At 39.1% G+C, this 13,051-nt stretch overlaps 1 protein-coding gene across 12 annotated transcripts in view; it reads right to left on the bottom strand.

Annotated features, from left to right (window-relative positions):
- Positions 1 to 13,051, bottom strand: part of MBD5 (methyl-CpG binding domain protein 5) — a 130,249-nt gene that overhangs the window by 66,731 nt on the left and 50,467 nt on the right. The window contains exon 3 of one of the 12 annotated variants that reach the window (XM_085227883.1): positions 5,935 to 6,005. The exons of the other annotated variants lie outside the window; for them this stretch is intronic. The gene's annotated coding sequence lies outside the window, so the exon portion shown is untranslated. The remainder of the gene's footprint in view (positions 1 to 5,934; positions 6,006 to 13,051) is intronic. 12 annotated transcript variants of the gene reach the window in all.

Here is a 13,051-nt window from a genome sequence, read left to right as displayed (position 1 = left end):
GAGTTTTTCATACTTAGTTTGATATCCCAAAAAAGATACCCAGGGCACATACTTAACATCCACAATCCTTAACAAAACTTGGTATAAAGTTACTGGGGACTCAGTAAGAACCTTTGCAATACAGTGCTAATCACAAAAAAAAACAAACAAACAAACAGTAATTGCAAGATCACCGATCACTTTGCACTCAAAGCTTTGACAACAGAAAGGTTTTACTTCTTTTCAATTTGCAGATAACTACAAATAAAAAGCTTTGCATTGTCCAATTCCTATTTAATGCAAAGCTTTGTATTACAGATTTATGTAGGCTCAAGAAAAATGAGTAGCAAAGGCACGTAAGCTGCTTTATTGGTTCATTTTTCAATTTTTATTACGTAAAACAGTAGCAATCATCTTTATTTCATAAAATCTGGTGTTGTTTTTGCTCTGAGCAATTCACCAACGAGAAAGAACGAGGTGGGATCCCAAGCTAGAAGTTAAAGGCACTAGTATATAGTGTGTAGTATATAGCAAAGTGCCAGCTATTCATGCAGTAAATTAAAAAAGAGGGGAAAAAACATTTTAATAAAAAAATAAAATTTCAGAAAACTGTATCACAGGGAATAACAACTTTGCTATCCCCTTGGTTGGCTGAGACAACTGAGTAGCTTCTGGGGGTAAGGAGATGAAAAGAACAGTAGAAATGATCGCCTTAGCAATGCCTCCATGAAAACAACCCCTCCAACACTTCTGCAAACCTAGATGCACTTTTTTTTTTTTTTAATCCCAAGTCTGCTCCATAAGTATTATCAGACAAGAAAAAGAGGGGACAGTAAAAGTAAGCACTTAAAATTGTCAAGACTGGTAAATCAGCAATAGGAGCAGGTAAAAACCCACACTTCTAAAATGAAACACACAAACACACTGAAGGATTGAAGAATAGAAAACTACTGCAATGAGAAATAAAATCCATAAAAAGAAAATCAGAGATATAACTGTACAATATAAATTCAAAACATACGGTGCATTAGGTTTCTTGCCTCAAAGAAGTTTTTCATCCAGCAGTCAATCAATGACTGGCTATATTAATGCTGTCATACGCAGACCAAAAGAAGTGTTCCATGCATTACAGCAGCTAACAAATGAATTGTACTGGCTTCAACGTTAGCCAACTTTTCACATCAACAGAGCACACAGAAAGAAAGGAATCAAGAATACAAATTATAGCAGCAGTCAATAGAAAAATTTGCTTTGTTATTACAAGATTATATGTAAAATTTTCTCTAACTTTGAAACCCCAAACTCTTTCAATGTAAAGAAACTTCTAACCTATGATGGGAAAGACTTGAATTGTTTAAGGCCTCCGGTCATTAGCAAGAAGTTAAACACTCCTAATTGCTTTCTAAGTTATCTTAATTTAGTAATTAAATAATCTAAGTGTAATAGCAGTATAGCATTACAATTTTGCATGGATCTAAGAACAGCGAATTACACAATGTCAAATGGTTTCATTTAATGAAAAATTTTTTTTCTTTCTTCACAGAAACCACCACATACACCTCCCAGGTTCCTTTTTCATAGCATATTTTGACACTATCTGGATTTAGGCTTAATGCAAGCTAGTTTCTAACCCCTGAAGCTTTGTTTGCTCTTCTGAACTTGCAGAATTCCCTAATTCAGAAGTATGGCCACTGGTAGGAAGGAGCTAAAGGGAGCTTGCACATGACAGACATCATTCCCAAAGAGAGCCCTGAGACAGCCTTTCAAGTAGAACAACTTTTAATTCCTACTGAATTAGGCTATGTTGAAATCGATGGGACAATCAGATCTCTTAGCAGATAAAAAGATTTCTGCTCAAACCAAGCGCTGAGATACTAACAGTGAGCCCAAGCCTAACGACCAAAGCCCATCTTCACCTTCACATAAACTTGTTTTAAAGTTGTCAACTGTAAGAGCATATTTTCCAGATTTTGGGAAATGGTTCTCAGTGTCCTGACACCAGACAGTGGTAGAACAGCACGGTCCTGCAAGCAGTCCAAGGCACCTGGTGGCAACACACCCTGGGACTGCGTGGATCATGGTGGCATCAGGTTATGGAAGTGGGTTACAGAATTAATCTGAGTGATAAGCAGTTCAGGGAAAAAGCAAGGAAACACACACAACCTTCCCCCTGTAACAGCCATGTCTTCAAACCGGATTCCATTGGTGCAGCTTTTCTCTTGTGGCTGTGTGCTGTCAGCCCACCACTGCTGTACAAACGGCAGCGGGACGGAAGGAAGCAGTGCAAATGTGGGAACAGTGGGCAGGAACGAAAGCAGCTTTATCCAGAAGAACTGCTGGCTTGAATACCAACAAAATTACAACCCAACTTCCCGTATAACTGAAAAGTTTCCTGCTGCACAGCATCCAAACTTCCTAGTAGCCTCATAACAACTTGCATGAAGAATATGTCAATGTGTTCTTCGACACCCTGAATTAGCAGGTATAAGTAACAGCATACAGCTCTCTCCTTGATTCCAGTAGCTACATCTCTTTGAGAATTCTGTTCTTGTATATTTGTGGTGATGTGCCTTAACAAGAAGTTTCAATGCTAGGAAAATGATGGACCTCACACGTGAGTTTAAGCAGAGATGCAGAAAGCAAGCCTGACGTGCTTTCAGAGTACCAACACAAGCACTATCAGCATCCAGAAGTGTCATCATTACATGACCTGCATAACCAAGCCACAGTACCAAGTACAAACATTACCAAAAAGGTCAGAATGCTGTGATTAGGTAATAGTTAGCAGCTCCTGAGTGAAACAACCAAATTGGTCTCTTTTAAGAAGGGATCCAAATAGCATAAACCAGAGTTTTCTGAATGATTTGGCTACAAACATGTCCTCGTGTCCCTACCAAAACCAAAAACCTACTCATGCAGCTAGATCCCCACTGAGTGTAGGAGAGCATAGCTACAAAGCAATATCAGTGCCCTCAGGGTGAGAATTTATTGTAACCATACACAAACCTGTAGGAAATGGGAACATTTAAATGAGGTGTCTGCGACTGCTGCAGCTCAGACCAACTAAGTGTGCTACGGTAAATACAGCCTGTACTTTGGCACGTCCAAGTATTTCAGGCAGCAGATCAAAACAAGCACTTTTAAACAAGCTTTTTCTTTAAATAGACTTCTGGTTTATTCCTTCAGCCTTGCATGAAGAAAACATGAATTCACTGCATAACAGCCATAAAGTATCCTAATACCCAGGAACTATTATTGTTCTACCCACGTACCACAACATTTTCATCAGCATTTTTTCCTCCATGACATAAGTAAGCCGTTTTGTGGCTGAGCTCACCTGACACTACAGAGCAAACTACCATTTCTGCTCTGTCATTTTTATTTGTTGGCTTAGCCCGAATACAAAATCCCACAGTAAACTCTAAATTTGCTGCAAATGAATGGCAGCCTGGGCAGCTGAAACAGGTCTCAAAGGTGGAAACACGGTTTTTATGTGCAAGCATTAAAGAGCAAGTCCTCAAAGCTGTCAGGTTTCACACCGGTTTTCCAAACAATGCTCTACTGAACCTCTGAGTCTTCAAATTTCCTATCTACAGGGCATAAAGCATCTCTGCACAAATTCTGTCAGTGCCTTTGGTATAGAAAGTTTCTGTAGTGTGCTTTCCAGATGTCATTTATGAGTAGAAAACACATAAAGCCAATGAAAAGGATCCCATGCTTATTTTACTGTCTTCTTTCAAATTTTTGTGCCATCAGCAATAGACAGACCACATGGAGTCTGCCACGTATGCAACTGGGTGTGAAGAATCACAGTGACAAGTAGTCTCAGCACACCTTCATAGCAAAGATTTTTTCTGCTCCAAATGCCTATAGACACAGGCAGGGAGTGTCACACTGGAAGGACAGTTCAAGACACATGAGGTTTGGTATGCGAAGGTGCAATGAACAACATTCTCATTGTCAGTCAAGGCTATAGAGTAGCCTCCTTTCAAAACTCAGTTTTTGGAACTATAGGAAAATAGTTCACATTATTCTACGATGGAGTTGAGGTCACACACACTGACATCAAGTTTTGCATGAATTTTGAATATCTTTTAGCATTAACTTCTTTGACATTCATGGAATCATCTCAGGTTAAGCTGAATGGCAGCACGTTACATCAGATTGTATTTCAGTAATGGCAACCCTACAAGCTTTGCAAGCAATTCAGGATTTCAGATGTTTTGTGTTATTGCAAAGGCACGATATGTACTTTTATATACAGTAGCAACTGTATCAAAGACAAAGTTATTCAGTGATTTACAGGCATAGTACTTCAGCACAACTGTCAACTTTGAAACCTATCAATTTGATGTTTTCTTTCTTTTCAGCTGGCATTAGCACAAGAAATTCTGGAAGAGATAGTTTCCAATTTGTACACATTTAAAACCAGTACTGATTGCCTAGGACAGCTGATTTAAAATTGGTATGTTCTCTGTAACTGAGCAAGATCTACAAGAGGACCATAAAGATTCCCTGTACTATTAATTGTTTGATTTGCAGCAGAAAAGGCTCGTCTTCTTTCCAACATAAACAATTTTTTCTTTCTGACTCTCAAATCACCAAAAATACGTAACTGGACTTTGTAGAGAAGCATCTCCTCTCTTTTACAGCTCCTGTATGGCCATAAGCACAGATACGTAAGGGCTGCAACATGGCAAAGCGTAACAATCCTTTGTGGGGGGAGACAGGGACAGCAGGGTCTGCTGTCTGCTGCTTCTGAGGGACATGAGCATGATGGTGATGAGTTGGTGGTTGGACTTGATGGTGTTAGAAGTTTATTTCAACCTCAATGCTTATACTTAATTCTTTTCGGAGGTACAAAAGACTTCCAAATCTTTCACTTCTCTCTGCTCTCCCATGCTCTCAGACCACTGCTCAGGCCTGAACCTTTACATGCAGCTCAATCTTTGGAAAGCAGAAGCTGCTTCCAACCACCAGAAGCTTTGGAGTGAAGTTGAAGCACCAGGACAGAACAAAATGAGGCGCTGCTCAAAATTACAGCTGAAATCAAATGCTCCAGAGTCCCCCACATCACCCCCAAACAAAATCCTAACCACAGAATGCTGGTTTGAAATACTGACCACAGAAAATTATGACAAAAAGACAGAAAAGGACGTGAGCAAATGACAGAAAGCGGTGACAGTGCTGTACAGAGACATGGACAGACTTCAGATGTGGCAGGGAACAACTTTTTGTCAAAGCATAAAGAAAGCTGTGGGACTGCATCGAGGGCAGAGCAGCTACTTTTCACACATGTGCAACCTCATATGCTCTGTGCAGTTTGGCAGAGGATTGTGTTTTCTAATGTTCTACTCATACATTATCTGAAACTCCTTTTTGTTTCATTTTGTAGTTATTGTATTTTTCGAGTTCATAAGAAAGTGCCAGGGATACTACAGAACTCTGAGCGTAGTTTCTGTTGTTCGGGAGATAGAAAAAAAAAAAAAAAAAGGAATAGGCATCTGATTTACTATTGCTGTCTTTTGGTTTAAACAGCGATGCTAAGTGTTCTACTGTTTTGCACAAGAAGTGATAGAGCTATAAAGGTGTATCCTAACAGTTACCAGATAGCTTTCGAGAATATTGATTTTATTTCAAAAGAAACACGTTAAGCTTAAGTAGTTGGCAAAATGAAAAAGCATAGCTGAAGTTACGCTAGGAACAAGAACTCACAGCACATAATGTTAAGGTAAGAGATTTCAGAAGTGCCTATGTAATAGTCAGGTTTCTTAGTTAGGGCTCCTTCTTTTTCCTCAATCTGTTCTGCCAGCCACACCTCCCCTGGCACAGGAACAATTCCTCAGACTGCACAGACTGTCAGCTCAAGTCCATTGCTTCTAACTTAGTAAGTCCATTACTTCTAACACTAGTAATTACCTTGCTTTAGTACTACCTATATTGTGGAAAACTTACAAAGTGCAGCTCGCTCTGGGGATGGATTGCTCAGAGGCCTGCAGCCCAGGTGTGACCTTCCTTCCGCCTCCCTGTCCAGAGCAAATGGAAACACTAATAAGCATGCAGCTTGTCAGCAGCCCTGGCACAAGCTGGGATGTTGTGCATTTAGAACCCATGCCATGCAAGTGTCTATCTATGAAGCAATAGCTGTCGGTGTCCCACCATCACATGCTAAACCCATCATCACGCTAGGGAAACATCCGAATGGGACAGCATTAAGAATGGATCTCCTGGGGAGTCAGAGGGTTTTTGGCACCAGTATGGACTGGTGTACATTAACAGAGTAAATTAACAGACATGCAGGAGGTTTGCTTTCAAAACCTCTAACGCCATTTTTGGAGCTGTATTCACAAACTGCTGAAACGCAGATGAAGAAGCAGTTTGATTCCTGAAAAGGACTGGCCAAAGGGCTCAGATTTCCTATTCTCATCAAAACGTATCCAATGACATAATAACTGAAACCGATCAAAAGATGCGTGTTAAAAAAAATTAAACCTATCTGATCAGGTAGACAGCTAACCACAACATTCTTTAATAAAGAGTGATGAAATGTCAAAGGTAAAAAGCATAGGGCTTTAGAGTTCAACATCTCTATCTGAAACTACTGCAGTCTTGTGTTTGAGGTGGGTCAAGGTTAGATAAAATGCTGGCTCTTCTAATGTTCAAGGATTGCCTACGTATTTCTCTAAAAAAGCTTCTCAAAAAGAATCCTATTACAAACATCTTTAATATTCCACTAAGATATTCTTTTTTTTTTTTTTTCCCCTCTTTTTAAAATCCTTTTATTACAGAAAAATAATAATGGAAATGAACAGACATGGCTTCAACATTCAGACGCTGTTCTTTCAGGTTGCCATTGGTACATCATAGTAGATGAATTCAGGGACAGATAAGAAAAAATTAGCTGATATGGAATCTGTAGCCTACAGCTGGTATTACAAAACATGCTGCAAACATATCTAAAGATGTGTCAAATCTAAAAGCAGGTGCAGATATCTCAAATGACATACAGATCCAGAACGTGGCAATGAAGCACACCGTAATCAACACAGCACTGCACTTTATGAAAGTAACAAGAAAGCTTTTCCAGTTGTGCCACCAATTTCCACAAAGCCAGGACCTAACTCAGACTTAATTGCTTATGATCCCTGACTGTACCCTCAAATGCCTCCTTTAAAATTGCCTTTTCATCATTTCTAAATGATCATTTAGTTCAATGCTAAAACATATAGTTCAACTCAAGATTCATCTTTTATGAATTTTTATTTCTACATGAATTGATGATTATATCAGTCCACGGAGTATACTACACTTTTCTCTTTTTCTTTTGGTGACTATATACCGTTATCCTAAATATTCCATGACCCTCAATCTAAGCTAAGGCTTACTGTAAGGAATACAGTCCTCTAGCACAACCCTACTCCAAGAACTGCTCCCTGCGTGTAAGGCAGAGCCTGCAGCCTCCAGTCACCTCTCCTTGTCTTCCTTCATTCAGTCCAGTGCCACCGAGTTCAGATCCTAGGCTGAGCAGTTGAACTGGTTTTAGCTTCTTACACACTTAGTTCAGGATTTAGGAGTGGATCATGGAGGAAGAAGTCAGGCCCTTCTTTTCCTTAAGTCCAAAGTGTAATCCTCCTGACTCACCCCTGACCAGAACCAAACATCACTTACGGCTTCAGCTGCTCCTCCAGGATTGCTCTCAGGGCCCCAGCCAGTCACACCACCTCCCAGAGAAGCTGTGCAAGACCCTGCCTGGAGCACAGTCCCTAAATATGCAGCAGTGCAACCATTTCCCAATGCAGAAGTTTAACTATATATTTGGGGCATCCTTAATAAATGTTTTAGCCTTCAAAAAACTCACAGAATCACAGAATGGCCCGAATTGGAAGGGACCTCAAGGATCATGAATCTCCAACCCCTCTGCCACATGCAGGGCCACCAACCTCCACATTTAATACCAGCCCAGGCTGCCCAGGGTCCCATCCAATCTGGCCTTGAACTCCTCCAGGGATGGATGGGGCATCCACAGCCTCTCTGGGCAGCTGTTCCAGCACCTCACCACTCTCTCTGACTCCCTAAATTCTATTTAATATCTAGCATATTGTTTCCATCAGCAAAACTGGGGATAAAGTAATAAGGCATGTCAGTAGCACAGCTGGAAACTTGGTACACTACACATCAATTTTATACTAGACAGCCATAGCGAAGGTATGCCACACTGTGCTTCTTAGCACTCCATTTAGTGGATCATTTAAAAATAAATGGTTTTCATAAAATTTTTCCAAATTGGCACTACTTCTTGCCAAATACTGAAGGAAGATGCTAAAACGTGCAGTGGAAGGAGATGGAAAAGGCATACCTTGATGTAACAACGGGCAGCAATACAACATTCAATAAAGACATTCAGTAACTACTAATACAGAGAAGCCCATCTCAGTGAAGGGTAGAACTCTATTTATGTTAGATTAAAAGCAATTTCTTACTATAACAGATAATTAAATGTGGAAATGGTTTCCTACGTAAAGCTGTGCGCATGCTAGCATTTCCAGGCAATAAAATGAGATCAGGTAAGTTCTGAGTAGGCAACCTTTAATCTAGGGTCTGCAAGAAGTGCCAAAGGAAGTCAGAAACCTGCCCCCTTCTGGCCTTTGAAATTTTAGATTTCCCTTATTCTCTCTCAGGTAACCAGAGGATCACATACCTGTCTTGGGTAGGAAAGTAAAATAAGCCACGTGGATATACAGATAGAAGAGAAACTACATCCCACTGGAAGGCACTACTCTCATCTTCACACAAAAAGATGCTTTTACAACAAGTAATTCCAGTCTGAAAGCATCTTATCGATTAGCAGCACTTTACTCTTTTGCAGAACTACTTGAATCTGACTTTGTACATTAAGGATGTGCTGGTAGAGCCTGCTTCACTAGGGAAAAGAGAAGCAAAGGGAAAGGCAGCTTTCCCTTCTTCTCCCTGCTTCCCAATGGTGCACTACCCAACGTGATGCACATTTTACATCTCTGGACCTTGCTGCTGGAGCTCCATCAGCTCAGTCACAACACCCATGTTGGCTCACGTGTAATTGTCAGGCAGCTTTTATGCTTTCAAGTGGAATTTTAGCCTGGCATTCCTGCAGTCCAGATCAGAGCTACTCATAGAATGCACAACTTTGTATGTGTAGAAGGGACAATTGTAAAAATCTAATCTGATCTCTGACATAATACAGAGCATCGAACCTCACTGGGAAAAAACAGCTGTGTCAGGACCAGTTATTCTCTCACATGAGAGGATTTCAGGACATTGCATGCTATATGCAAACAGCAGTCTCACACAGGAGTTACAGTGGATGTTTAACTTTGTTATTTCCAGTTGAGCCAAAAAACATCATTTTTTTGTAAAACTTATCAGCGTATCAATGTAAAGGAGTGATCCATTTTGATAGTAGGAGTCTAGAAAGATCCTTCTTATGTCCTAGGCGTGGCAAAATAAACCCAAGCATGTTACTAGGCCTTATGTGTTGCCAAGATGAAATATCAATATCCTGCTCACATTGTGAATACAAAGTTATTTGTTATTTTTAACATCAAACCGACTAAATAAAAACACGTGTGTTTAGTGTTGTATCCCCATCACTCTAAACGCACAGGCAGAGATTGAATTAGTTTTGTCATGTGAAACAGCACACATTTGTAGAGATTTGGAAAGATTATTTTAAATCTTTGACCATCGTGGAATCTTAAGGAAAAAAAAGACAAGAAAATGGTCATTTTCATGCATGCACCAGTATTTTATAATAATTACCACTCAAAAGATATTGGAAAGAAGTATGAAGTAAGCAACTCAAACAGAGAAAGACATTTTAGTAACCACTGAATTCTGTATCATCATCTTAAGTAAGGAAGTAAGGTGCCTGGCTCTGTTTTCTCTCAAATCTTTCTAAAAGAAAAAAAAAAAAACAAAAACCACAGAGGATTTCAAGTATGAGGGCTATCCACAGTCTCACTATCACTCATCACAGACCACCAAATCAGCTAAATACTGGCAATGTTGCATTTTTAAAGTAACATCTCCTATATTACACTCCTTACACTACTAATTTTTGCTTATAAGTTCTACACATTTACTTAGAGTACTAACTTGCTACCGTGGAAGATGCACAGTTTGCAATTGCACAATACAAATGAATTAGTAACATGGTTTGAAGTGCCTCTCCGCAGAAAAACAGAGCTTCTCCCTGGCATCACTTGTTCTCAATGATTGCTCTTCAAGGATCACAACCATTTTAATAAATACTAACTTTACCAAGGCATGTGCATAAATTTCTGCTGATGTAATGGCTAAAGTCAGTTTATTAAGACTTCTATGCTGTCGGTGGTGTTATAACTATTAGAATGTTATCTGAGCAGAATGATCTCCTGATTAATCTTTCACACTGGTAAATTAATATGTCAGTATCACCTCAGGTAATGCTGAATTCATCACGTTTCCCAGCTAGCAGCAGATAGCTAAACTCCTGCAAGTTAACAGAAATACTGGCATTACGTTTTCATCAGGCAAAGTTTTCTTCCTTTCTCCAGCAGTGAAATTTCATACCACATACAAGGAACTCAAAAACTTCAGCACGATCTCCTGAATACCTGGGCTTTAAAAGTCCATAAAGAGGCCAAACATTGACATGCAATTAATGACCAAGTGCTTTCTCTCCATCCTAAAAAATTATGACTGTCATTTGGAGTTGTTTCTACATTACAGTGCTTTCATTTGGGCAGTACATACCAGAAGGTGTTCTGTTCTGGAAGACACAAACTTTCACATCTATAGAATGAAGAAACCAACTTTGACTAATGCCAGCATCTCCTTGCTGGATTTCCTTTCAGACTATGAAACATTTCTTCTTCAAGAGATACATATACAACAACATCTGAAGCATATGTGTCTTGGGTATTTATTTAATTCCCTACTGTCAGAATACAATATAAACTGAAAGTTACTACATGAGACTTTCATTCAGCACAATGAGCATCTTCCAGCCAGAACACCTACAACTCAGATTATTCCAGGCTGCCATTATGCTTGCTGTCAGCTGTTCATCTGCTACACAATCTATGCTATAAAAAGTCACTTTCTGCCACTCAAACTGGTTGAAATAAAATTAAAGCATAAAGAAAAAAAAAGATACATACCTGAATCAGTGTCTACATTATGAACTGTATAAAACTTCTAAGCAAGAATTTGTAGTGTAAGCAAAAAAACAAATTAACTGAGGACAAATTCCATACATTATAATATACAGTATTAGTTTTTTCTCTTTGCCTTTTATTGAAGGCACACCTGTAGTCAGGTTTCCTTCTCAATTTCCTGTTCCTTTTTTCAAAACAGCAATTAAATGAGAACCATTATGTGTCTGCCTTCTCATAAACTATTTTCAAATCATACTTAAGATTCAACAATGAATATTTATGTGTCAATTGTATAAAAATAATAGCATTTGGTTCCCTAAACAACGTGCATCTGAAACACATTACAGCTGCTTTGGTAAATTCATGCTGGGATTCATGTCCTGGATAGTTTTATTTCTTGCATAAAGAACCAACATGGAGAAGTTGGTCAAAAAGTTTGTTTTTTTTTAAATGCTACCCTTCAAATTGAAAGTTTAGTTTACCTGTTCTTTCCAGCTCAAGCATGGTTTTTTCCTCTGAATGGCACCTGCTGACTTTCAAACGCTGATGATAAAAATCCAGTGAAAAATTAATGAATCCTCTGAAGTGATGCAATCTTAGTTTGGGAGACTAAAAAGTTAAAATGAACTGTGACCACTACTGAACCAGCTTGGTGAAAATCTTATCTCATTGATAACTCTTTAACTCTATCCTGAAAACTAAGTTAAAAAATCCTGTTTTAAATGACAATTTTGAACCACAGGTTTTCAGAAGAGTATCTCTCTTCTTTAGAGATCCTGCATAAGTTTAAATTTAAAAGCATCGCTAGTTTGAATTTAAAAGCCCTTCACTGAACTGGATTGTTAAGGAGAAGGGACAGAAGATGCTTGTGAGATTCACTCAAATCAGGAGAAATCAATCTATGTAGATGCCCCCCTTTAGCAGAAATATGCTGAAAGAAGTCAGCTCCGAGTCTGAAAAATGAAAACACCTTGTTTCAAGACAAACTAGCAAAAAGCAAGAATTAATTTCAAAGCTCTTATTTCTCACAGGAAATAACCAGCTGAAACTCCAGCTATACTACCTAAATTGCAGAAGCTGGTGGTACGAAGCCAGGTGAGACCTAGGAAAACATTAGTGACACAAAAATTTGAAGTGCAAACCCCAAAACAAGGCTGTACACAAAATGCACTTGGGAGTGCCAGGAGTTCATCACTTTCCAGGCAAGCTGCTGAGTGTTCTCCTGCACTGAAAGGGGCGCAGGAGGTAGGAACCATTCTGCCAGGCCTCTGCTGCAGGGACACTTGTGCCTGGAACATGCAGCCACTGATCAAGATCCAGCTGGCTGATGAAGAACCAGAGCAGAGAAATGCCTCTTTGCTTTTACACTTTTCTTAATCGTTTCTATAGATTTGCACTATGAAAGCAAGCCCTCAAGCCTAAAAGGGATGTGAGTTTATAGTATGGGAAAAATGAAACAAAACAGAATAGCAAAATGGAGATGGAAAAAAAAAACGAAAAACAGAACCAAGACTAAAATCAAACCTCCACAACCTTTCAGGCCAAATTCCTATCAAGAAAAACAGTGGTTTCCTAGGTTTCCACTAACAGCTGAATTTAAGATTTGTTACCCTTGAGTTTCTTTTTCAGCACATCGTTGTTTCAGACTGAATCATGAAAGCAAAATCAAAATTCTGAATATGGTTTGTTGTTACAGTGGAAATGAATAATTCTGTTTATCTTAGATACTATGCTCCAAATGCATTGCTCCTTTAAAGATTTTGTAAAATTCACCAAAAAAATGGCAGCATATCTATCAGCTGTTATTTTAAACACACAGCTCTCGCAGGACAAAGGAAGATGAAGTGACTTAAATTTTCCAAACACTACAGGAAAATAGAAGGATTATCATTTTTAAA

The sequence above is a fragment of the Meleagris gallopavo genome, chromosome 7 (genome assembly GCF_905368555.1).
Source record: "Meleagris gallopavo chromosome 7, MGAL_WU_HG_1.1, whole genome shotgun sequence".
Classification (NCBI taxonomy): Eukaryota; Metazoa; Chordata; class Aves; order Galliformes; family Phasianidae; genus Meleagris; species Meleagris gallopavo.
Note: the sequence above shows the minus strand (reverse complement) of the source record. Positions and strands in the feature narration are given on the sequence as shown.